Source organism: Delphinus delphis, chromosome 19 (assembly GCF_949987515.2).
Source record: "Delphinus delphis chromosome 19, mDelDel1.2, whole genome shotgun sequence".
In the NCBI taxonomy this organism is placed as follows: domain Eukaryota; kingdom Metazoa; phylum Chordata; class Mammalia; order Artiodactyla; family Delphinidae; genus Delphinus; species Delphinus delphis.
This window is the reverse complement of record NC_082701.1, coordinates 58,818,484-58,841,918: the sequence shown is the minus strand read 5'-3', so window position 1 is coordinate 58,841,918 and position 23,435 is coordinate 58,818,484. Positions and strand designations below refer to the sequence as shown.

General features: G+C 59.4%; 1 protein-coding gene across 2 annotated transcripts in view; it reads left to right on the top strand.

Moving 5' to 3' along the window:
* Positions 1 to 14,486: 14,486 nt before the first annotated feature.
* Positions 14,487 to 23,435, top strand: part of RAI1 (retinoic acid induced 1) — a 105,115-nt gene continuing 96,166 nt past the window's right edge. For both annotated transcript variants that reach the window (XM_059997987.1, XM_059997986.1), the window contains exon 1: positions 14,487 to 14,815. The gene's annotated coding sequence lies outside the window, so the exon portion shown is untranslated. The remainder of the gene's footprint in view (positions 14,816 to 23,435) is intronic.

Below are 23,435 nucleotides of genomic sequence, written 5' to 3'. Positions count from 1 at the left end.
GCTGGACGGTCTGCTCTGGAGCCTGACTCTGCAGGCCAAGTGACAGTCCTGTTCTAATTGCTGCATTAGTTAGGACACACGAGGTTATGCTGCCGTAGCAAGCAGCCCCGAAACCTCAGCGGCTTTTAAGCCTTAAGAGAACAAAGGCTGAGCGATGACTTTTCAGATACAACACCAAGTCGTGATCCATCACAGGAAGAATCGATGAGTTGGACCTCATTAAAATTTAAAACCTCTGCTCTGTGAAAGACACCGTCGGGAGGATGAGAAGGGCGGAAAGGACGAAAAAGAAAGAAGTGATTTCTCGCTCACGCTGCACATCTGACCCAATGGGCAGGGAGACACCCCACGTCAGAGTCACCCAGGCTGCCGAGGCTCGATCTTGGTGAGGGTGGGCAGGTTCGGGCAAAGGGAGAGGGAAGAACTGCAATCCCTCTCTGGAAGCTGCTTCCTGGAGCGCGATTTCATTGGCCGGAGCAAGTCTCCTGCCACCCTGACTTCAAAGCGAGCGGGGGCGTCGTGCCACCGTGTCTAGTGCCAGGAGGGGAAGCAGAGCGCCCGTGGTGGTCACAGACGTCACGTTCTCCGGGGGGCCACACGGAGCCCTGCCTCATGCACACGACACACGCACACCCACCTCCTCCGCACCCCCTGACATTCCGGCGCGGCTGTTCCTCAGCTGTTGAAAACAAGGGCCCTCAGTTTGGGGAGGGAATCGTTTCCAAAGCAGTCAATCAAACCTTCATTGAGAATGTTTGGTTCTGCTCTCACAGCCAGATGAAGGCCCAGGCGGCCGAATGGAACGGGGCCGAGAGTGGTGTCTCCGGAGGTCCCTCCGTGGCTCTAGTGGAGGGTGGGAGGTCATGAGCCCCAGGCTTTGCGGCTGGATCAGTACAGTGTAATGACATGCAGTTAAACTGACCGGTTTTTAGTGTACACTTCTGTGAGTTTTGACAAATATGTAAAGCCGTGTAACCACCACCACCACTGTCACGACACGGAACACTTACCTCACCCCCAGAACGTTCCTGGGTGCCCCCTGGGTTGACCTTCTCCCCACCCCCGGGCCCTGGCAGCCACCGGTCCATTTTCTGTCCCCGTCATTTCCACGCTCCCAGAACGTCACGTAAACAGAATCACAGTTTGCGGCCTCGCGATCCGGCTCCTTCCGTGCGGCGAAACGCGTGTGAGATTCACTGATGGCTCTGCCTATCCCGCAGTGCATTCTTTTTTATTGCTGAATAATATTTCACTGTAGGGATGTGTCGCATTTGCTTATTCATTCATCAGTTGACGAACATTTGGGTTGTTTTCAGTTTGGGGCAATTATGAATAAAACCGCCACAAGCATGTGTGCAGACATATGTTTTCCCTTCTCTCGGGTAAACACCTAGGAGTGGAAAGGCTAGATTGTGTGGTAAGCGTATATTTAACCGTATAAGAGACTGCCGGCCTGTTCTCCAAAGTGGCTGTGCATGTCACATTCCCACAGCCTTGTGTGAGCGCTCCCCCGGTCCCGTGTCCCGGATCCTCCCCTGAACTTGTGTTACCGTTTTTCCCTTGTAGCCGTCCTGGCGGCTGTGATGGGCATCGTCCCCTGCGCTCACCGTCCCTCTGTACCTCTTCTGTGGGGAAGTGTCTGCTCGGGTCTTTTGCTCACCTTGATTGTGTTGTTTGTCTTCTTATGAGTTGTGAAGGTTCTGGGTTTGTTTTGCTGAGCAGAGCTTGCAGAGGGGCCGGAGCAGAGTCACTCCGGGCAAGAGGAGAGGGGAGCTGTTTGCCACCAGCAGACAGCTTTGTCACCCACCTCTTTGTCACCCACCACTTGCGTCTTCCACACCAGTCCCCAGGCTCACTGGGCCTTTCCAAGGTGAAGAGCTGTCCAGGCTTCCTCGGCCTTAACTAAACCCCCTCCCCAGGCCTGGCATCCAAGGCCCGGCCGGCCCAGCCCTGTGGACAGCCCTGGTCCCTCTGTTCCCTCCCATCAATGCCGGTGACCTGACACGCCCCTCGCTGTGGAGCCCACACTGCTCCAGCACATCGGCCCTGCAGCACCTGAACCTCAGGGCCTTTGCACTTGCTGGTCCCTCTGCTTGCATGTCCCTCCTTCCTCTGGCCTCTGCTCACAGGCCTGCCCCCTGACCACCCATCACGCACTGTCCTTATTGGCTGACTTGCGTGCTGTCCATCTCCCATCAGGCTGAAGATTCCCAAGGGAAGGGACTTTGATCGCTGAGTCCACAGGGCCTGACACACAGTCAGCCCTCAATAAAGACATGTTGAATGAATAACGTTGCCGTCCCTGGACTCACGTGAAGATTATGTGAAATATCGGGTGCGATTGCCTTTCACAACCTCCTGTGTCCACAGAGGAGGAAACTGTGGCTCAGAAGGGGTGCCCACGAGGGCCGCAGTCAGACACTTGGGCCACCCCTCGCCCACCCGGCCTCAGGCCAGAGACACACGCTGCGCACACACTGCCCACATGTCTCCACGTGTAGATTCGTGCAGCTTTGCACACAGGTGTGGTGCACACACACACACGGGCGCACAAGCCACTCACGCTCGCGTCCCACAGCCCAGGCCCAGGTGACTGACAGCCCAGGACTCCAGCGGGCCTCCATCGCTATGACAACGGACAGTGCCAGCTCGGGCTGTGCACAGCGGCCAGGAAGGATTCAAACCATGTGCGTCACGGCTGTGGCGATGCTCCTGGGCTCCCCGCAGACCCCTGGTGCCAGCCTTTCCTGGCCGTGAGCTGACCTCTCAGACGTGTGTGGAAACTGCGCTTCCTCACCCACCTCGGGGACGAGGCTCCAGCTCCCCAGGGTCTGTGCCGGGTGCGGCATGGGCCCAGCGCTTCACACACGTTTTCTCCCTGCGTCCTCAATGTCCTCCAGATGAGCACTGCCAGGGAACCCATTCCACAGGTGGCAAACTGAGGCTCAGAGAGGGCAAGTCTCTCGCTCAGGGTCACTCAGCAGGTAGCCAGCAGGGCTGAAAGCTGGACCACTGCCCTGGGCCCCATCTCAGCAGCATGGTTTCTCCAGCAGCAAGCAGTCTGGCCATCCTTTGGAAGGTAGTGAGATCCCCCTCATGAGCGGCATTCAAGCAGAAGCTGTCAGAGTTCTTACCGAAAAGGATCTGGCTTCAGGACCAAGGGGTTGGATGAGCCGGCCTCCCATTAGTCTTTGAGTTGCAAATGACAAAAAAATTATTTGGTGAATGTAACTGGAAAGAAGCTAGCTTCGGACAGAGCTGGATCCAGCTCTCAGACGTCATCAGGAGGCTTCCTCTGGGTTTCCCTTTCTGCTGGTTTACTTCATTCTCACATCAGCTTTCCCTGGCCTGCATGACCCCCAGAGCTCCAGATTTATATCATATGAGCTTAGTGCCCCCCAAGAGCAAGCCCAGTAAACGTTTGTCAAGTGAACGCTAAAGCACGGATAAGGTAGAGGTTTGAGTCCAGTCGAGTCCCAGCCCAGCCTCTGGGAGAGGAGCCCGGCACCCGTGGTCACTCGGACACAGCGCAGGGCCTGTTCCTCTGCGCGGAACACCACCGTCTCTAAAATGTCAGAGCACGGACATGGTGTTTGCTGCGCACCAGGCTGTGTCTTGAGCACTTTACAGATATTAACCTATAGAAACGGCGTGGCAGCCCTGTGAGGCTGTCACAGTCCCCATCTCCTGGAAGGGAAACTGAGTCACAGAGAAGTGAGGTGGCCAGCCCAAGGCAGGGCTGCAGCCACAGGGCCACTCAACATGCCGGGCTCGGGGGGGCTCCACCTCCTGCAGGGGCACGAGCGCTGTCCTGAAGCCCTCGTCTGCCCAGGGGTGCAGAGGACAGCACCGACGCTCACTCTGCCAGGCCGTCCTGGGGTTACTATGGGATGGAGCCTGGAGGAGCTGAAGTTTCCAGCGGCTGAGAGCTGGGTCTGGTCCCAGCCTACCCGTCTGTAAAACGGGCAGGCCACTCCACTCAAAAACACGGCTCTCGTGTCACGCTGGACCCCCTGCTTTCCGTGATGTCCCCCGAGGTAGCCACACGTGGCTTCGAAAACCTGAGCTGTGGGTGGTGTGACCGAGAAACCACAGAAAACCTTTTTTTTTATCTCCTTTAATTAGTGGAAATTCAAACAGCCCCACGTGGCTACTGACACCTCTGTGAGCAGCCACCTCCAGGGCTCCAGACGGTCGGTCGATCGAACGTGGTTTTTCATCTTGGTTTTGTTCTGTCCGCTAGTTACCCGCCCTGCCCCCACTCCACCAGGCAGGTGGCCCCGCATATCCTCTCCAGGGGAGTTTTGCTGGTGTCTCTCCCGGCCAGGAAGAGGCGGTCACCTGTCCTGACCCACAGCCCTGCCAGATAAGATGGCCAGACTCAGAGTGGCCTGAGTACCTTCGCGTCACTGAAGGGGACGGGAGCTCCAATGACGGCTGGGATCTAGTTTCCCGGCAGCCAGCTGGAGGCGGGCTTAGCACAGGATTTAAACTGATCTAAAGACAGGAAGGAAGCCGGCTGCCTGCGGCACACCTGCATTTTCAGCTGGGTCTGTACCAGGTACGCACACCTACTCCCTACCAGTGTGGGAGCGCTGCGCATCTGTGCCTCACACCCCAGCACGCACACTCACACACACACACGCAGGTGTGGACCCGGCCCTGCTCTGTGGGCTTCCTCCTGCCGAGCTCCCGGCAAGGGTTGGGGGTAACGACATCCTGTGCCCTCTGTTCCGAGGCCAGGAGGAAGCCAGCCGCCTTCTCCAGGGTGACCCCAGCGGCACCCTGACACCCAGGAGCTGGGCAGAGGTCAGGCATCCCCAGGAGCCCAGGCCTGAGCTCAGGGTCCAGTAGCTTTGGGCCTCGGCCACCTCCCTCCCCTCCAGCTGTCCCTGGGGGTCTGCAGGAGTGAGTGACCACCCCCTGCCCTACACACTCACCTCCCAGCTCCGAGTGAGCAGTGGGCAGGGAGGGGGCTCAGAGTGGTAGCCGAGAAGTCCTAAAATGTAAGAGGATTCGCTTCCCGTGGCCCCTGTAACACAGGCCTACAAACGTGGTGGCTTAAAGCACAGACATTTATTCTCTCTCGGTTCTGGAGGCCGGAAGTCCAGAACCAGTATTGCTGGGCCGAATCAAGGTGCTGGCGGGCACACTCCCTCCTCTACCAGCTTCTGTGGCTTCCTAGGCCCGGGGCTGTAGCCCCGCCCCCATCTTTGCCTCTGTGGCCGCGTGGCCTCCTCCCCGGCGGATCACATCCCTTCGGCCTCTGTCTGAGGACACTTGTGTGGCGTTTAGGGCCACGGGCCTGATCCAGGACGATCTCCCCGCCTCAAGGTCCTCAGCTCAATCACGCCCTCAAAGACTCCTTTTGCTGTTTATATAAGTGACATCCAGGTCCCAGGGGTTGGGGCGTGGGTGTCTTTGGGGGCCGTTTTCAATGGGCCACAGAGAACCACGTGGGGTCTGAGCTGTGCCCGCTCCTGCAGCTGGCTCTGGCCGTGACCAGTGCATGACCGAGGGGAGCCGTGTACAGCGACAGACCCCGGATCCTGTGTGGTACCAACGTCAAGGGCCTCAGGGGCCTGCGGTGCCTGCCTGCGGGGACCCCTAGAATGAAGGGCAGGGGGGCAATGGGGCCGGGGGTGGCACTGGGGGGAGTGAGCACGGGGAGGACACCCGGGCCGCCTCCTACCTTCCCGAAGCCCCCTTGACGGGTCAGAAACTGGCAGGACCAGCCCACGGGACAGGCGCCGCAGCTCCAGGTCCAGAGGGGTGGACGCAAGGTAGACCTGCCCCAGGACACATGGCAACAGGTGGCAACAGTGGGCCCCTCCGGTGACCCGGGCCCCGCGTTCCCCGAGCCAGGCTTTGAGCTGGTCTTGGAGGCTGGGCAGGATGTGGGGAGGAGGGGAGTGGAGGAAGCCTGAGAGCTGAATGGACCCATGGGTGCTTCCTGACTTCCAGAGGGAGAGGCCCGGGGTGTGAGGGCTCGGGGGGCAGATTCCTCCTTTCGGGGCCCCAGGACGGACCCCAGCAACCCCCGGAGGGATTGGATCCACAGTGCCCACGTTCACCCCACGAGTGTTTCTTGAGGGCCTGTCGCGGCCCCTCCCGGCCCGTTCCCTCTGCCTTTCGCCAGCTCCCAGTCCCCAGGCCCTGGGGGCTGCAGAGAGGAGGTGGGCAGGGATCTGCTTGGCTGGGAAAGCAGGAGGGGTGGTGGAAGGGGTGAGAGCCCTGCCCTGGACTCTGAGGGCACATGCTCACAGCCGCGTGTGCAGACCCACGACCCCACCCTCACTCACCTGGGCCTGCGGACCTCAGACACCCACAAAGAGCGGGCCCCTTGCCTAAGGCAAGCACGAGGACAGTCGCTCAGGCCAAAGCCCCCGAGTGCCCTGGACTCCTCTCTTTCTGACCCTGTCAATTTTACCTTCAGAATATATCTGGGATTAGAACTTTCACAACCCACGGCCCACACCCTGGCCAGTCCCGTGGTTGCCCATCTGGACAGGTGTTCCCCTCACTCAGCGTCATTGCCAGAGGTCTCTCCGTGGCCACCCATGGCCTTCCTGACCGCCTCTGGCCCACAGGCCTCCTCCCATCCCCCTCATTCCGGCCTCAGGGCCTTTGCACCTGCTGTTCCCGTGGCAGGGCAGGCACTCCCCTCCAGCTCTCCACGACTTCCTACTTAAGTAACTCAGAGCCAGCTCCTCACAACTAGCCTGTGTATTTACTTATCTATGTGTTTGTCTGTCTCCCCCCACCCCCCAGAATGTCAGCTCCACGAGGACATGAATTTGTGTCTGTTTTGCTCACCGTTGCTCCCTGCCCAGTCCCACTCCTGGCACAAGGCAGACCCTACCGCCTGTGGACTGCAGGAAGCCGCAGATGCAGGTGGACACCCATGGAGACGGTACATGTGAGCAGCACTGCGGCCCACCACGCCCGCCGGGCCCCAGCCCCTCTCCTCCCGTCGTTCAGCCCTGACACATCACAGCCGGGAGGGACGCGGGCAGCCCAGGTGCGGCTGCTCCACCGAGTGGAAGGGGAGACTGAGGCGGGAGGTTGAAGCCCAGGACGTGGCTCCCTGCCCAGCCTGCCCCTGCTGGCTTGGCCACCTCCCAATCCGACTCCGCAGCCCGGGAGTATGCAGTCACCACGCACGCTCCCACCAGCCAGGCCTCCAGCCCCATCTTGGCCGGAGGAGCTTATCACCGATGACTTTCCAGACAGAAATCGATAGAAAACGTTTTATCTCCTTCCCCAGGGGCAGCCGGGCCTGAGAGCAGAGCTGGCTCCGTTACTATGGTGACCCTCCTGGACCTCCCCACTCCCTCCCCTCCCCCTCCTCCACTCCCTCCCCTGGTGCCCCCACTCCCCTTGTCCCCTCCCCGCAGCTCCCATCCTGCTGCCTGCTGGCTGCAGCATTGCCATTCTGTGGGCCTGAGAGGGAGCGGCCTCGGGGCCCCTCAGTCCACCCGAACGTGACCTTGGGGCCCTCTGCTTCCATACCAAAGTGTGGCTCTGGAGGCCAGCTTGGGCCTCATCCCTCTGCCAGGTACTGTCCTCCGTGTTGTGACAATCCTCTGATCATTCAGCTCAGTTTCCCCTCTGTACAATCAGACGGGGAACAGTTCCTCCCTATAGGGCACTATGGGCACCCTGGGCGACTGGACCTGTAAAGGCAGGGAGCACAGGGCTTGGCTGTGATCAAGAAACGCCAGCCACTGTAGATAAGCCTCGATCTGCACATCTGCAGAATGGGTACACGAGAGATTACGGTTGTCAAGTCTAAATGAGACAGGAAAAACCGTCTGGCCCTCTGCCTGGCACGTCCTAAACGGTGCATTCTCTGGAACGACCATCGTCCAGGCCCTGCTGTGGGGGTGGGAGGAGGTGGGAGGGACAGCGGTGCCCCACCCTCCACGGAGGCTCCCTGGCCATGGCCTCCATGTGGCCCGCCGTGGACAGTGATGCCTCACGGGGCCCACATAACCTGTACTCTCCCTCCACCCACAGAGCTGTGTGGATTTTCTCCCTGCCTGCAGGCTGGGGTCGCGTTCCTCCTTCTGCCTCGAGTGCCCTGCCCCACGCGGTCCGCTAGGCCACACACCTCCGGGATGGGAGGCACCACGTGTGGCACAGAGACTGGAGCCAGACCAGCGGGGGTGTCTCAGCTCTGCCGCTTGGATAATGGCCGCTTGGCCACACTTCTGTGGCCGCTGGATAATGGCCCCAGAGATATCCACACCCCAATCCCCAGAACCTGGAGTGTGACCTCAGATGTCAGAAGGGACTCTGCAGGTGTGATTAAAGATCCTGAGATGTGGGGATGATCCCACCTTATGCGGGTGGGCCTTACATGTCATCACAAGTGTCCTTCCAGGAGAGAAGAGGGGGAGAACCGACACAGGTGAGGAGAGGTGACGATGCAAGCAGAGAGGCAAGGAAGCGGCCACGAGCCGAAGGGCGCAGGCGGCCCCTGGAATCTGAAAAGGGCGAGACACCACCGTCGCCTGGAGCCGCAGGGATGCTGAGCTGGACTCCTGACCTCCAGGACTGCGGTCTTAAAGCAGTAGGTCAGCGGCAGTGGTCACGGCAGCCCCGGGAGATGCCCTCTTGGTGCCTCTGCAACTGGAAAATGGGCTGATGCAGTGCCCCCTCCCTGGGCTCTTGGGAGGCTGACCGGAGTGGACAGTGCAAAGAGCTTAGAAAACTGAGATGGATTGTTTTTAAAATGACTGTGCAAAAAGCTGGTCTGCCCTAAAGAGGACAGCACTCCTGCCCTCAAGGAACTAACTCATGACCTGGAGCCAGAGACTTACAACGAATAGTGATCTCTGGGAATGTGACAGGAGGGCCTCAGGGGACCGGGGAGGTCTGAGAGGGCTTCTTGGAGGAGCCCACTCTTTTTTTTTTTTTAAGATTCAAAATTATTTATTTATTTATTTATGGCCCCGTTGGGTCTTTGTTGCTGCGTGTGGGCTTTCTCTAGCTGCGTTGAGCGGGAGCTGCTCTTCGCTGCAGTGCGCGGGCTTCTTACGGCGGTGGCTTCTCTTGTTGCGGAGCACGGGCTCTAGGCGTGCGGGCTTCGGTAGTTGCGGCTCACGGGCTCTAGAGCGTAGGCTCAGTAGCTGTGGCGCACGGGCTTAGCTGCTCCGCAGCATGTGGGGTCTTCCCGGACCAGGGCTCGATCCCTGTGTCCCGCGCATCGGCAGGCGGATTCTTAACCACTGCACCACCAGGGAAGTCCGAGGAGCCCACTCTTCATTTGAGCCTGGAAAGGTGTGGAGGGAGAAGCCACACAAGGCAGAGAGGGAAGGGTGTCTCAGGCAGAGGTAGTGGCACGTGGGGACGCTCAGAAGGTAGGAGCTGAAGCAACTGAGGGACCTGTAACAGAGGGACCTGTAACAGAAGGTAGGAGCTGAAGCAACAGAGGGACCTCTGCAGGGCAGAGCCGGAAGGATGTGCAGGGGCCAGGCCAGCCCTGGGGTGTGTGTGGGGAGTGCAGGCCGGGGAGGGACACAGCGGAACAGAACAGGGCCACCGTGAAGAGGGTGGATGGGGGTGTTGAAACAGGGTGAGGAGACAAGTTACAGAGGCCGCGACCAAGCAGGGAGCAGAGTGTAGAACTGACAGGATTTCGGGACAGCCTGGACCAGGCGGGTGAGCAGGGGAAGGGCCGGAGAGCTTGGAGCACTTCGCCCGGACAGCCATCGTCCTAACTAGCGCCAGCACCTGGCTCTCACCACCTACACGCCAGGGGACGTGCCAAGTGCTGGATGTGCCTCATCTCAGCCTCAATCCTCACAGCCCTGAAATTGTGATTGGCCACAGTGTGCAGAGGAGAGACCGAGCCCAGACACAGAGCAGGGGGGCGAGGGGGCGGGGCGTAGGGGCTGGGAGGGCAGGGGTGGAATAGCTTTCATATAAACTCGGTAAGAAATGGTTTGGGGACTGCTTCTGTAATAGGTTTTTATTACAAGAAAGAAGTAAAGAAAGAAGGAAGGGAGGAAGGAAGAAAAATATTCATGTTTTATTAGTACCTAAGTGCTTTTATTTTCACCACTGGTAATAAGAAAAAAGTCTGTACAGCCTGAAAGTATGGCAATTCAAACCTCTGTTAAAGAAAGACCTGTGACCTGCACAACCCTTAGGACGGTGCACACGTAGTAACAGCTTAAAGCTGGAGCGGGGGGTCTATGACCAGGAGCTCAGCTGTATCGATGAGGTTTTATTTCTCGAGCTGACACTGGTGGATGCAGGGGTGATCACTGAATATTTCTTGTACCTTCTTGACTATCTTAAATATTTTACAATTAAACATTGGGAGTCATTGATGATCCCCAGCTGTCCACTAAAGCTGGTCTGAGGTCCCAGCTCATATCCATCTGATGACAGGACCGCTGTCCTTGCAGCCAGCCTGAGTCCCCTCCACCACATCCTGCCTGTTTGCACAGCCCCAAGGAGGGAACTTCCTCTGTCCTGAGGCAGTGCATGGTCTCCTCTGAACAGTTCTTATTGTGGGAAAGTTCTGCCTCATAAGGAGTCAAAATGCACTCGCTGGAAACCCACAACCTGCATGTGAGTACACAGGGCCAGGGCAGCCCTTCAGATCTTTGAAGAAGTCAGTCCCCTCCCCTCCTCACCCTCATTTTTCTTCTCCAGGTAAAGCAGCCTTAGTTCTCTTTGAGACAAGCGACAGAAAACAAACTTAGGCTGGTTTAGGTAAACAGGTAACCTTACTGGCTTGCGTGTAATGAGCTTCAGGTGTAGCTGGATCCAGGTGCCCAGCTGGTGTCTCTACGTGTGTTTTGACACTGCTCTCCTACATACTGGCTTTATTCTCAGGCCCACAACCAACCAGCTTAACACCCCCTGGAGGTTCCAGCAAAGCTCAATGCTTCCTGCAAAACTGCCAGTGGCCTTGGGTCATGTGGCCATCCCTGAACCAGCCACTGCAGCCAGGGAAATGGGGCACTTTGATTGGTTAAACCTGAATCCTAGGAACATCTCTGTGTACCGGAGGTAGCGTCAGCCCCGGCTGAACCACATAGGCAGATAGTGGGAAGGAATGTTCCCCCAGGAAGTCAAGGTGTGATAACCACCAAGAGACAGGTGTGTGAGCTGGGACAAAGGTTCTCTGTCGCAGAGATCCACAACGGCTGAGACAACGTCGGACTTTAGCCCTCCCTAATGTAGCTTCCTCAGGTAGGCAGGCTGGCTGCGCAGAGCTCAAGCTGGGCCCTCAGACGCACCTGCAGCCCACTCCGCACGCCCCACTCCAGGTGCCTCCCCTCCCTGTGCTTGGTCTTCCGTGTGACAGAGGGGTGGGGGGGGGCTCCTGAACTGGGGATGTCCCCACGGAGGCGAGCCACCAGTAAGCCAGTCCCTCAGGGTACGGGAGTCTGTCCGGAGGTGGATCCCCCTTCCCTGTCTTCCAGCCCCGGGGACCTCTCTCCCTCGGCCGGGAGTCATTGTCTCCTTTTGGCCTAGGAGAAAACCGAGGGGGAGTTCCAGGCCAAGGCACAGATGCAAAACTGAGTCTTAAGACCCCTGGGGAGCGGGGAGGATATCTCAAACCCAGTGCCTTTGGGGGCAGTCGGTGATTTAAATGTCGGTGTGGGTAGTGGTAGGGCCGCAAGAATTTATATTCCTTAAAGGTATTTCAACTCCAAAATCTTTAGACACTTTTCTCTCCAGTCAAAACAAGCCCACAGCCTGGATCCCACCTCGAGGCTGCAAGTTCGACATTTTGTAGCAGCACTGTCTTTACTGGGTGTCTGTGTTGGGCAGTGGGCCCACTCCCACCTTACCTCCCACCGCATCCCATGAGAGGTGACAAGTAGCTTCTCAGCAGAAGTCTCCCGGGGCCTGGCTCTGCTGACCAACCCCTGATGGTGCCCACAGCAGACTGAGCACTCTCCTGCTCAGAAGCCTCCCCTCCCTAAATTGGGCTACCCAGCCTTCTGAAGAGGCCTAAGGATCACCCTCCAGATCTCAGCTCACAGGTCACCTCCTCCAGGAAGCCTTCCCTGAATTCCTCAACAGGACCAGGTCACGACACTTTGTGCCTGGGCTCCACAGCACGTTTTTCACAGGTAGCTCTTACATGGCAACCCAGAACCTAACCCAGTGTCTGACCCACGGTGGGCACTCAATGAATATGCATGGGAGAGGTGAAAAAGCTTACCTGCTGTGTGACCTTGGATGAGGGACTGACCTCTCTGAGCCTCAATTCTTTCATCTGTAAAATGAGTTGTGATGAGGGAGCACTGAGAGGATGCATGGAGTGTGAGGCTGAATAACAGCTCACAGAGATATCTGGGTCCTGATCCCCAGATCCTGTGAATGTTCCCTTATGTGGTAAAAAAAAAACAGGGGGTGGAGGGTCCTTGTAGGTGTGCTTAAATTAGGGTCTTGAGATGGGACAGTCTCCTGGGTTATCCAGGCGGCCCGAATGGAATCGCAAGCGTCTTATAAGAGGAGGCAAGAAGGTCAAGGGAGGAAGCAGGAGCTGTGACAACAGAAGCGGTTATTTCCTGCCTTTTCTGGTTCCTGGAGGTCACCAAGGGGGCACGAGCCATGACATGCACGTGGCCTCCAGAAGCTAGAAAAGGCAGGGAACGGACTCTTCTGTTGATGCTGATTTCGGACATCTGCCCTGCAGAACTGCAGAGAATAAAGTTGGGTTGTTTTAAGCCACTCAATGTGTGGTCATTTGTCGCAGCAGCCCTAGGAAACTCACACCCACGGAGAGCATCTGGTGCACAACGGGCCCTCAGAAAGGCAGTGGTTAGTGCCTAGACCACGCCATCTCCTCCTCCCCCGGGACACCCCCCCTTCTCACCGCCCACCGAGGTCCCTGGTGCCAGGCCTTCCCTGGGTTCTTCCCAGAGCAGGGGAGGGCAGGGAGGGCAGGAGGCTGGACATGGCAGGGGGTAGAAGCCCCTGGATGTATGGAAGCCCCATTGCCCCTCCTCTACCTCGTGACCTAAAGCACTAACAGTGTTCACGGCCTCCAGGCTCCGAGCTCGACGCTCCACACTCCCACCTCCTTTAGTCCTCAGGAACCCGGGAAGTAGGTGCTACTCTTACCCCCATTTTACAGATGAGGAAACCGCGACTCAGCATGTCAACTGGTTTTTCCAAAGCCTCCCAGCTGGGCCCAGAGAAGCCAGGCTTAGAGACGAGGTCTGTCTCCCCCAGAACCTGTGCTTAAAGCCACGCTGCGCACCCTCTTATCCCGCTGCTGTCCGGCTCTCAAGCTCGCCCTCGGGGGTGGTGGCTGAGTTGGGTGCAGGTCTTGGGTCTCGCTTGTCACCTTAGCTTGAGACACTGGACAGATGACTTCACTGCTCTGTGCCTCAGTTTCCTCGTGAACAAAAGCGGTGGGTTTGCCTCCTGGGGGGCGAGGGGGCCGTGGGTGTCAGGATCGGATGAGAGGACGTGTAAACAGGGGGACAGTCCTCTGTCACAGAGTAAGAGCACCGTACCCACCACCTGGCCTTACCTACAGGTGAGGAGGCTGATGTTCCCGGGACCCTGGCTCCTTGACAGCCGTCCCCTGCTCGTGGGACCAACAGACCCCGGAGGCTGGGTGGGAGCAGGAGGCCTTCTGCCTCGGCTGTGGCGAGCGGAGGCTTTGGGGCAGGAAGTCAGGCAGTCTGTAAGCTCATAATAGGTTCACTCACCCATTCATTCAGCATTCCTCTGCCCAAGCTCTGCCGATGGCACTAGAATTGCATCCAAGGTCCCCACCAGGCCCTGGTAGTGCTGAAGACCCGGGTCCTCCCTACGGCTCTGCCTGTCACCCTGCTCTCTCCTGCCTCGGGGCCTTTGCACTTGCTCCTCCCCCTGCCAGGAACGGTCAGTTCCGTGCTCACACCCAGCTAAGTAGCCCCTGTTCTTCACGTCACTAATGACTAGCGCTCATTTGTCCCTGGAACGATCTTCCTCACGTGTGGAAGCATTTGTTTGCTGTCTGTCTCTGCCCACCAGGGTGCCAGCCCCATGACGACAGGACCACTTGTCTCTGCTGATTTGGCGTCCAGCGAGGTGCCAGTAAGTGAAGAAATCCATGCTCGGCGGCCTACTGAGCTTAGAGGTCGGAACGTTTCCCAGACTGTGAAGGGGAGGTCACGGGAGGGCTGTGGTGGGTGAGGGCGGGAGCCTGGCCCAGGGACCCGGCCAGAGCCTGGGAGCATCTGAAGACCGGTGCCGGTCCACGTCCTCCGCCTGAGGTTCCGGCCCCGACCCCGGCCCGCGAGTGCTTGAGGGCCCCCCGGGTCCCCCCGCCAAGCCCCCTCCCCCCAGGCCCGCGGCGGGCGCTGGCCGCCAGGGGGTGCTGTCGGGGCGCGCGGCCCACCTGGCTCCCGGGCGGCGAGCGAGCGCAGCCAGGCGGCCGGGAACTTTTCTCCTCGCGCTCTCGCCGCCTTCTCCCCCCGCGCGCCGCCCGCCGCCGGCTCTTCCTGCGCGGAGGGGACCGCATTTCCCCGCGGCCCTGCGACGCCAGCAGGCCCGGCGGTGCGCAGCCAGGGCCCGGTCCCCGCGCCCCGGGCGCCGCCCCTGCCCGCGGCTGCGCTCGGAAGGCGAGGTGCGGAGCGAGGCGCGGCCGGAGCGAGAGCGCGCCGAGCAGGCCGCCCAGCCCGCAGCCCGAGCGCCGGCTCGAGGAGGGGGCGCCGAGGCCCACCCTCTTTCCTGCCTGGCTGCTGGCCGGCCGGGCCGCCGCGCCCCGACCCCCATGGCCGCCCGAGTCTCCAGGCAGCGAAGTCGCAGCGCCAGAACCCGGGCCCCCGAGTGAGCGCGCGCTGAGGTGAGCACCAAGCGGCGGGGCGGGGGCGCGGGGGGCCGCGGGAAAGTGCTTTGTGTGCGGGGGGCGCGAGGTCACCGGATGGCCGTCCGGGGGGCTGCGGGGTGCGGGCGCGAGGAACGAGGGTCGCGGGTGCGGGGGTTGTGCGCGCGGTGGCGCCGGGGGTCAGCCGAGTGCGGGTGGGGACCGGGGCGTTCGCGCGGCGCCGGGGCCGGAGGCGAGCTTTGTGAGTGCGTCCGGGTGGGGGGTGGGGAGCCGACTTCTCCGGGGGGACTCGGGGCCTGGTGGGGCCACGGCGTGGGAGCCAGGGCCTCGAGGGACGGCGAGGGCCGTGGTGGGGAGGGGTGGCGCGCGGGGCTCTCAGCGGAGCCCGCGGCGGTGCCCCCTCGCGGGCGGCGGCGCCCGGGCCTGTGCGCAGGCCGCGCGACCCGGCAGGAAGCGGCCCCGGAGGCCGGGGAGCTCCGACGCGGGCAGGCCCGGGGCGCGCGGGCCTTTCGGGGTGACGTCACAGTGGGGGCTCCGGCCACGCGAGTCCCGTGTTCCCGGACGGACGGCTGCGCACCGGCCGTGTGCCTGGCTCCGCGGCTCCGCGCCTGGGAGGCAGGGGACCCGGGAGGAGGACGCGGGGACCGGGCGCAAGGCAGTGTCGCCGAGCGCGGCGGGTGGGGGGGTGTTGCAGGACGCGGGGTTGACATTTGGAGCCTTGGTCGCCGGGGGCGGCCGAAGAGGGGCGGAGGGGAAGCGAAACACCAGACAGGCCCGAGGCCGCGGCGGCCCCAGCTTCCTGGGGCGCCCGTTTTCCCAGCGAGCTGTTTCCCTTCTTGGGTTCTGGGTCGGCCTCAAATCCACGCCAGGGGCCGGAGTGCGGCCCGAGCCGTGCCCTGGTTCGGGGAGCCCCCGACGGGCGCGGCGCTGGGGCTCCGGGCCTGAATGGAGACGGCTGTCGAGAGTAACAATGCGCTACTGGGGGGCTGGGGGAGGGGAGGCAACGCGCCTGAATGGCGACCCGGGCCCCGGGCTTCCCAGGGTTTCCGCAGGCTCCGATCCGGGACCCGTGCGGGACCCTCACGGTTCCCTCCACCCAGAGTGCCCCCCCCATTTGTCTTCCAACGCAGCGGCGTGTTGAGGATTCAAGGGCATTACATCTGGTTGCAATCCAGTTTCATGCCGCTGTTGGGCTGTTAAGACCTCGCGCTGACGTCAGAGCAGGGGAATTACTTCTTTTTATTTTATCTTTTTTTAGTTGTCTGCTGCCCGGGGAGGGGAGGGGAGGCGGGGTGGGTTAGGCGAGTTCTGATGTGGAGGCGCCAGCGCCGTGGGAGCCCCAGGCTGGGGGCTCTGCCTCTCTCCCCACACCGCATCCTCCATTCAGACCTGGCTCTGCCTGGGGTCAGGCGCACCCTGGGTGGGGGCAGCCCTCGCTGCAGACTCAGTGGAGGCCCCTCCCGACTGACCACACAGCTGCATTTCCAGAGGCTTCCCTGGGACGTGGCCTCAGGATCTGGAAGCTGGAAAGGAATCTTCTAGTTTCCCACCCCTCCCCCTTGACAGTGAGGGCCTCAGGAGTGTCCAGAAGGGAGTCCTTAGGAAAAGTGGCCTTCTGGGTAACACAGAGGAGGGGACACAGACATTCTGGTTTGGGGGAGGCTCAGCCCCAAAACTGTGGCAAAGGCTCTCACAGGCAAGGGGCTTGGGAAGGAGAATGTGTCCAGGGGTGATCCCGGCCCCAGAAGCCGCGTATGGAGTGGGCTGAGTGTGACCCTTCCCAACAGCCAGAAGCTTCAGTAGCTTCCTAAACAGAGGGGGGGGGGGGTCACCTGCTCCGTAACGGTCTTTCTCTCCCCATTGACCAGGAGGCCCCTGCAGGCAGGGACCCTGCTTATCCCTCCTTAGACTCTTTAGTCTGGACTGTGGCTTCCAAACCCTCCGCTGTGACCTATAGTAAGAAATGCATTTTAGGTCACAATTCCATTCACGCCCACTGTGTGTAACTGGAAAAAAAAGTTCAGTGACATAGCTCTTTACTCTGTTATGTACCCTGGTCTGATACTTTCTGTTCTAGTCTATTTGGTTTTTGTTGTTTTTTTAAATTGCTTTCTGTGACCCACTAAATTGATTTCACGATCCACTAATGGGTCCTACCCAGAGTTTGAAAAAACAGGCCTAGGAAATGAGTCTGCCTTCTATTCATTCAACAAACATTAACTGAGGCCCTGACAGTTTCTCTCAATTTCTTCTTTTTGAATTTCTCAGGTAGGACATGGGTTTGTTCTCATTGTGAACAATGCAAATAACCCGGAAGTACACAGAGTACAAGTGCCCCCCAGGTAACCGCAGTTAACACCTCGAATATGGTTCGCTCTTCTCTTATGCATACGTGTATCATGTACACAAATACAGAGTTTTCTCTTACCCCAGACGAGACCGCCCCTCAGGCTCTTAGTGTCAGCTCCCTTTTCCTTCCTGTTGTCTTGGCGGGGTCACAGGTGGGGTGCTCCAGGGCAAGGCTTTGGGTGACTCCTGGCTCCATCACGTCCTGAATGAGTTGTTCACCTCTCTGTGCCTCTGTGTCCCCATCTGTGCAACGGGGGTAATAACAGTACCAGCCTCAGAGGACTGTGGTGAAGCTTTGACAAGTGAGTGAGTCCACGTCAGCCTGTGAAGCTGAGAACAGTACTTGTCCCAATAAACGTTAGCTGCCACTGTCACCATTACGATCACCACTGTCTTCCCATGGCCGTCCACGTTTGCACCTCGTTGCTTTAATAGCACCTGTGGCTGGGCATGGATGTCCCGCCAGCGACGTGTGGCTCCGCAGGCAGGCCCAGGCGGAGCCCTGCACGCCGGGCAGCGTTCCTTCGGGAGAGGCACCGGGGCTCACTGGCCCACCAGGTATTTTCCAAGGGCCCACGGTTTCGAAGTTCTGTGCTTAATGCACCTGCCTCCAAGGTCACAGCCCAGGGGTGAGAACCAGATGGTACCCAAGGGGACGAGTGGGAGCTCGCGCCAGGTCTTGGCAGGAAGCAGGGCCTCGCGTGGAAGCACTGACAGGTGTTCTGGGGACAACGTGGGAAGGAGTGGGTCGGTGTCTTTGGCGGGACTTGGGCACGCGGGGAGGGGCAGGGGGGACCACGGAAGCCAGTTCCAGGATGGTGGGCAGGTAGCCTGAGCTTTAGGGTCCAAGGATGAGTATGTCCCAACTTGACCAGGGTTGGGGCTTTGTGGAGGTGCGGCTCCATGGCAGAGGGGGCTTGGAGCAGGTGCTTGGAGCACAGGTAGGTGATGAGGGGGCGTTCCTGGCAAAGGGAACACACCAGCGATTCTTCGGCAGCTGCAGCGGACATGGCCGGTGTCCTATGGCCAGGAGGCAGGACTTGGCTCAGAAAGAACGTGGTGGGAGAGGGTAGCTGTTGCCGCGGCCTCCTCACCGGCCTCCCTGCCTCCATCCTGCCCCCTCCCAGCGTGGGCCACACTGCAGAGCGACCTTTCTCAACCATGGCGGTGACTCCCCGGGGCTCCGGCTGCGCTCTGAATCAAGATCTGCTCCGGAGTCCCTCCCGCGCCGTGCGGGCCTTTCTGGTCCTCGCCTGCTCTGGTCCCACTCAGGCCCCGTCCCCTCCTGCCACAGCCGAGCCCCCTCCCAGGATGCAACCCTGGCGTTACTGCCTCTGTACGTTGGCCCAGGCTGTTCCTTCCACCTGGGCTGCCCTTCACCTTCCTCCCTGCATCCCGAGACCCAAACAGACGTCCTGTCCCCTCCTTCTCCGACCTCCACGGCAGAACTGAGTCATCTCCCTTTGTCTATGGCTGAGGCATGGCGTTTATCACAGAATTATCGGTAATTCTGTCGGTGTCTGTCCTCCCCAGGAGGCCGGGGCACCCAGGCCCAGAGCTCGGCTGCCTCATCTGTGCGGCCCCAGCTCCAAGGGTGAGGCCGGGGGGCGCGGGGCGCTCAGAAGTCTTCCCGGCAGGAAGGGCCGGGCGAGGTGGGGTGGGGGAGCCCAGCATTGTTTCGGGGGCCCCTGTGGGATCTTGGGGATTCTTGGGGAGCCAGTCAGGGGATTCTATTCATCACCCTCAGAGGAGACCGGCAAGGCCAGAGAGGGGCCCCTGCTCCTTCTGGGGGGCTGAGGAGAAACTGGCTCGTCCTGTTTCCCGGGATTGAGGCAGAGCCGTGCCCCGTGCCTGGGTGGGTCACCGGGATCCGAGACTGGAATGTGACACCAGGGTGGGTGCCAGCAGCTGGAGGTGCAGATGGGGCTCGGCTGCCAGAGGAGAGCTTTTGCTCTACTGGTTCTCGAATCTGTGTGGATAGCGTGTGTGGTGGTGGGACACCGGTGGGGCTGGTGGGAAGGAGGAGAGGGCGACGTGGGAAGGACGCCTAGTCAGGAAGGACAGAAGGACAGGCCAGGAGCACCAGGGCTCTGCTGTGACCACCCGATCGTCGCTCACCCAGCAGACACCCCCTCCCCGCCACGTTTCTTCCCCTTGGCCCTGGGCTCGCCGGCCCCGGAGATGAGATGCTCAGGGCCAGTGGACAGCAGGCGTCCAGTTTCTGCATGGTGATCGGCCTCAGGAGGAGGGGGTCCCGCAAGCCCGGAGGGGAGCTGTCGGGAGGTGTAGGGGCCCAGTGGGGGGGCTGGGGCCCCTCAGGGTGAGGACGGGCCCCAGGCTGGGGGTCCCAAGGGAGCTTCTGGCCCCCCTCTCCTCCCGTCCCCTCCCTGGAGACATGCCTCAGTCCAGTCTGGGCAGCACGGCTGAGCAGGGGAGCGGCCCTGGGTTTGGAATCGGGACAGGGTTTGAGTTCCAGCTGCTGCTTCAGGAAAGTCACGCCCTCTCCGTCCCCCCTTCCCCCGTCCCCCGCCCCCACCACCCCAGCACATTTCCCCTCCTGTCCGAGAGGGGGCGGTAACTGCTGCATTCAGTGTGCTCTGTGATCTGGAAAGCATGGGGTCAGAAACACAGGCCAGCCCGGGTTCACATCCAGGTGCCACCGTCCTTTCAGGGGCTCCGTCTCCCCACCTTTGAAACGGGCACAGTCACAGGCCCCGAGTCACTGGCTGCTGGCCCGTGGGCTCGGCAGGGACCAGTACTCTTCCTGCTGAAGGACTTTGGGGGAAGAGGTCGCTGTTGTCACTCCTCCCCTAGCCTTCCCTGCGGTGACGTTGGCCAAAACCAGGAGTTCGGTGCCTGTTCCTTCCCCAGCCAGGCTGAGGTGGATGGATTGCGTGTCTCTGTCACCCGGTGGGGCAGGTGAGAATTACCGTTTTCCGGCCAGTTTCTGTTTGCAAAGAGGCTTTGCCCCGATGCTATAGGTGGACTTGGGCAGCAGTGTGACCACAAACTCATTCATTTCTTTGTGCATTCATTCATAAATCACATACTGAGTATCTCCCGCACACCAGGGTGCTGGGAACACAGCCGTAAACACAGACTTTTTGGCCGTGAACACCTTTCAGAGTTCAGCTGCCTGGGTTCGCATTCCGGCTCTGCCGCTTGCAAACTCGGACAAGTTACTTCTTTGCTTTACTCATCTGTAAAATGGGGGAAATCGCAGAGCTTGCCTCAGGGCTGTTGGGAGAACTAGTGAGTTGATGCAGATAAAATTCTTAAGACAGGGCCTGTTTTAATACCTAGAGATACACAGAAGGTGCTCGAGGATGGTTGTTTTTTATTCCTGCCCTGAAGAATCTCAGCGCCCGCTCAGCACTGAGGGAAGACGGTCCAGCCAGGGCCTTCCGGAGACGGGTGACACCTGGGAAGGGGGTGGCAGCCCTCCGAGCCCCGCCCTCGAGCCCCGGCCCAGGCGGGCCACTGCACCAGGTACCTCTGCAGTCAGACCTTCCGTGCGGCCCTGGGGCCAGGTATCTGCAGCAGGACCCCAGTGGGTGAGGCCTGTCCACCTGGGAAGGTCTAACTCTGCCTGCACCGGGCGGGCTTCAGACTTCGAAAAGTAATTTCAATATCAAGGGTTGAAGCTGAGCAGGTTTTCTGATTGGCATCCTCAGTTGCCAGAGGCCAGCAGACCACCTCTGGATGTCCTCAGGCAGGTTCCCCCAGCTCCCTGGGCCTCTCTTTCCTCCTTTATAGACAGCAGAAACAATAGTACCGACGTCATCGTTTCCCTTTTAAGAGGATTGAATGAGATGATGCCTGTGAAGCGCTCAGCTGTACTTGGCACATAGCAAAGTGCTTAATGATGTTGCCTATTAGTAATAATAATTCTCAGAGAATGTAAATTAAAAACCATCTGAAAGATTTCTTCTTGGGCACTACAGCTCCTTGGAGGTGTGACGTCGTCACCCTCCCACTAGCTAATAGGACAAAGAATTGTTACAGTGATGCAGAGACGTTGAGGCCCAGACAAGCTTAGCTGCTGACGCAAAGTCACACAGGAGCCCAGGGCAGGGTGTGGAAGGGGGAGCAGAACTGGGTTTTAGTCGGGTGCTCTCTGATGCTTTGAGAGTTATTCCTGCAGCAAAATGGTAACTGGTGATCAGCTCTGATATACAGCTGAGGTCCAATGGGCCTGTATTCTGGAAGCTTCTGGTCTGATAGGGAAGATGAAATTTGTACATGATTATGGTAAGAGGAAAAGAGGTAAAAATAAAAAAAATAAAAATCACCTGTTCTGTTGGGGGCAGAAGGGAGAGTCGTGCATTCACTCGTTTTGGGGGGCGGGGTGCCAGGCCTCAGAGCAGTGGTTCTCAGTTGTGGGTAATTTTGTCCCTCAGGGGACGTTAGGCACTGTCTGAAGGCATTTTTGGTTGTCTTCACTGGGTGGGGGATGCTGGCATCTAGTGGGTCGAGGCCGGGGACACCCCCCCAACAAATTACCGGGCCCCAAATGTCAACAGTGCTGATGGGGTTTGAGCAGCCTTGCCCTGGAGAAATGGGTGACTACATGACGGCCACCCCTCCCCTTTTGAAGCCCACAGTCGGGTAGGGGAGTGGACCTGAAAGACATGATTCATAGATGTGGATTCAAATGTGGTCGTGTTGCAGCTAAGAGGGCGCTCCTCGCAGGGGAGGCCTTGGGGGAGGGCTTCCAGGCTGGGGGCGCGGGTGCAGCCCAAGCAAAGGCAGAGAAGCAGAAAGGCAAAGGTGTGTGGTGGGAGGGGCAGACGCCTGGTGTGTGTCTGGGGCGGCAGCAGACAATGACCCGGCCTCAGGGCTTCCAGAACCGGAAGGCCGGAGGACTTCTCCGCTTTGCCTGGTTTGAAGCAACTTTGTCTCCTAGCCTGCTGTGCTCTGGGGGACTGGTTGTGGGGGGGAGGAATGCTGCCCTCCGAGGGGTCCCAGCTCTGCCCCTTCCCTCATTTGCATCCATCTGATAGGTGGGAAAGAGAAGCAGGATAAAAAGAAGAGGAAGAACGATACTTTCATTTCAAACACAGATAGGGATGGGGAGATGGGAAGGAATTCGGTTTAGGGTACCTTTGAGAGGAGCACAGAAAATCCCCACCATGGCCCAAAATAGCACTAAAAACGGACGTTTTGCCAGGTCAGACTTAACCGAGTGGCTCTCTCTTGTCGAGTCCAGCAGGACGTGGACGGAGTTGGCTTTGTTCCCTTGGGGTGACATTGACCCCTGGGGCCCCCTCCCTGGCAGATTAAACAGAGAGGCCCTGGTCTCCTGGACAGGACAGGAGCCTGGGGAGCTCAGCTTGAGCGTTCCAGAGGGCCAGAGATGGTGACAGGGGGCACGCCCGGCAGCAGGGCCAGATGGGGGATGGTTCCTCTAATAAGTGTATGCCTGGCTCTCTGGCTGCCGAGAGGGATCATGGAGCAAAGCCGTCATTTAATGAGTGCCTGCTTTTCTGCTTGGCGCTGGGTGGTCCTCTGTAAGCCTTATTAACCGCCTCATACAGATTATCAAGGAAACCGAAGCTCAGAGAGGTTAAGTGACCTGCATGAGGTCACACAGCGACCAAATGCGATTGGAAACCACATCTCTTGGGCACCAAAGCCAGGCCCTGCCTGCTCCTTGCTCACTTCCTCATGGTGGTCACTCATCCAGTCAGCAGATAATCTCTGACTGTGAAATAGTACTGTGACCTGGTGGGAAATTTTAGAGTCGGAAGTGGGCTTGAATTCTGACCGGAGCAGTTTTAGTGTCTGGAAGTTGGAGCCTCCTTTCATCTGTCAAGCGGGCGTAACCATACCTTTATCCTGGAGTTGCTGTAAGGGTTAAACTCTGCATGGAAGGGGACAGGAAGGGGAAGAGGGAGGCCCAGGGAGGTTAGGACCTGCCCTGGGCCACCCAGCGTGGCAGGGCGCAATAAAAGAGCCCTGGGTAGAAGGAACCAGGCGAGATTGTGGTATCTCTGTGCATCGGTGTTGGGTTTCTTTATTTGAACCAGGAGAGAGGGCAGCCCCACTCTGCAGGTAGAAAAGGTGGTGTGGAATGCGGGTGTTTATTTTTCTTTGCCTGTGAAAGCCTTGTTTCAGCTCAGGCCGATAGGGCTTCCCAAGACACTGCAGAGGGTGCCTGCCATGCTGAGGGGTCTGCTCAGGTGCCTGCCTAGGGTGGGCACTGAGGGGGCACCTACCAAGCCAGGCTCCCAGTGCAGCCTGTGGACCCCCAGAAAGAGTGAGGGTGAGTGAAGACCGTGAAACCGGG